The sequence below is a fragment of the Oryctolagus cuniculus genome, chromosome 18, assembly GCF_051225735.1.
Source record: "Oryctolagus cuniculus isolate XC-2025 breed Fujian yellow rabbit chromosome 18, ASM5122573v1, whole genome shotgun sequence".
NCBI classification, from domain to species: domain Eukaryota; kingdom Metazoa; phylum Chordata; class Mammalia; order Lagomorpha; family Leporidae; genus Oryctolagus; species Oryctolagus cuniculus.
Window position 1 is genome coordinate 32,040,520 of NC_142884.1, and position 2,739 is coordinate 32,043,258.

The 2,739-nt window shown below is 37.1% G+C and overlaps 1 pseudogene; it reads left to right on the top strand.

The window, feature by feature from the left end:
* Positions 1-1,206: 1,206 nt before the first annotated feature.
* LOC138848228 (U6 spliceosomal RNA) lies at positions 1,207-1,274 on the top strand (annotated as a pseudogene).
* The last annotated feature ends 1,465 nt before the right edge of the window (positions 1,275-2,739 follow it).

Consider the following 2,739-nt stretch of genomic DNA (forward strand, 5'->3'; position numbering starts at 1 on the left):
CTCAAAAATAGCTCAGTAATGTTGGCATCTATCTCATTTTGTTTTTTCTCTGTTATTATTCAACTTATTGATGTCTTATTTTTGTTCACATTATTCCTCTCAATTGCTCTACCTGAGGTGAGTAGGGCTGCTGTGTTGCTTAAATGAAGTGTATGCTTTAGATTACTCATTTAATGAGTGCATGTCATTCACATAGCACTTCACTGAAGTTCTACTATGTCCCAAATCCTCTTCTAGGCACAGAATTTAGACCACTTTTCTCTTAGGCCCAGATCTTGCCTTTAACATACTACTTGGAATTTAGTAGCTCATGAAATCTGCAGACTGCATAAATGAATGAATATTTTGAGGGCTGTGCTTTTGTGGAGGAACTTCATAGGAGACCGAAGGAATAAAATAAATCAAAAGTATCCACAGTATATAGAATGTATACTATTTTACAAGTCACAGAGAAGAAGAAGAAGAAGGAAAGTAGTAAGACTAGAAAGTTTGTGGCAAGACTAACAGGCGCTGGTCAAGAACTTAATAAGCACATTAGGAAAGCAGTAAGGTTTCTTTTTTTTTTTTTGAGGAAAAGTTTTTATTTCTAGTGATGAAATTGGCTACAGAACATTATGAAAGTTTAAAAATACAAAGAGAAATTGTCTATAATTAATAGATTCAAAATTTGACAATCAGTGAATATCATTATTAGTCATTACCAACAACAGTTATTGATTTGAAAGGCAGAGTGACAGGAAGAGGGAACCACTGCTTCACTCCCCAGACACTTGCAATAGCCAAAGCTTGACCAAGCCAAAACCAGGAACTGGGAATTCATTCTGGATGTCCCATTTGGGTGCAGGGACCCAAGCACTTCTGCCATCCTCCGTCTCCTCCCAGGGTGCACACTAGCAGAAACTTGCCTCAAAGCAGAGAAGCTACCACTCAAGCCAGACATTTGTATATGGGATGTGGGTGTGTGGTGGTGATAGCAAGCCCTCATAGATAAAAAAAAAAAAGACAAAGTTATTTCTATGCCAAGGAAATTACTCTGTAGTCTTTCTCTTATAAACTACGTATTGCTGAACCTAGATAATTTTTCCTTTATTTAACAATGACATGAAAATGTCAGTTGAGTTGGCTTTCCTGAAGACCTTTTTTCTTGAATATTAGTGGCTAGTTGAGATAAATTCTTTTCATCTCTTTCTCGCTTCGGCAGCACATGTGCTCGCTTCGGCAGCACATATACTAAAATTGGAACGATACAGAGAAGATTAGCATGCCCCTGCGCAGTAAGGTTTCTTTACCTCCCTGTAGGCTCTGCTCTCCAGAGGTGAACAGGGTCCTCTAAACCCACTTGCTGCACACACAAACACCTGAGTGTTGTATTCTCCCACAGGTGTTGGAGACTGATATGGTGTTCTGATTTATATTTACATAATGGCTAGTGACATCGGGCATATTCACATGTTTTGACCATGTACATTTCTTCTGAGAAATGTCTATTCAGATCCTTGCCTGTTTCTTCACTGTATTTTTTGGAGTTTTTCCAATTCATGTAAATGCTCTGGAAATCTGTAAACATTCAGAGTTTTAATTTTTCCTGCCATCTGTTCATTGTATCTACACTCTGATGTTTACTTTGTTGTGAAGAAGTATCTTAGTTGGATATACTCAAATGTCTCTGTTTTTATTTTTGTGACTATTGCTATTGGAATCTTACCCAAAAGCTATTGTGTGTTGACAATATTTAGAGTTTCCCTATGTTTACTTGGGTTTGGGTCTTATGATTACATTTTAATTCACTGTGAGTTCACTTTCACATAGTGTAAGAGATGTTGGAGTCTCTTTTCAGGCTTCTACATATGGATAATCAAGTTCCTCTGCACCACTTGTGAAAGAGATTCTTCTTTCTCCAGTTCATTTTAGTTCCTTTGTTAAATATGAGTTGCTGGTAGAAATTTGGGTTTATTTCTATGCTACCAAGTCTTTTCCATTGAACTATGTGTCTGTTATTATATCAGTGCTAACACTTCTTCTTTTTTTTTTTTTTTTTTTGCAGTATATTTATTTGAAAGGCAGAGTTACAGAGAGGTAGAGGCAGAGAGAGAGAGAGGTCTTCCATCCACTGGTTTACTCCCCAAATGGCCACAATGGCCGGAGCTCTGTTGATCTGAATCCAAGTGTCAGGAGCTTCTTCCAGGTCTCTATGCAGGTGCAGGGGCCCAAAGACTTTGGCCATTTTCTACTTTTTTCTCAGGCTATACCAGAGAGGGGTATAAGAAGTGGAGCAGCTGGGAAACATACTGGCACCCATATGAGATGCCAGCACTGCAGACGGTGACTTTACCTGCTTTGTCATAGTGCTGACCCCTGTAATATGTCTTAAAATATGGTGTGATGTCTCCAGCTTTTTTTTGCTTTATAATATTGCTTTAGATGTTAAGCATCTCTCATGTTTCTATGTGAATTTTAGCATCATTTTTTCTAGCTCTGAGAACATCGTTGGTATGTTGATTGGGATTGCATTGAATTTGCAAATTGCTTTTGGTAGTATGGATATTTTGGTATTATTCTTCCCATTCACAAACATAAGTTTTCTGTGAGACTGTCAAAAAGCCTTGACAAAAATTGGACTTTATTACACAAAAATTCATCACTTTTTGGGATCATTTAAATCCATAATTTTGCACTAATATTTGATAAATAATTAAAGACTTTGAGCATTTTAGTAGGAGAAATTAAAATATTTATCAA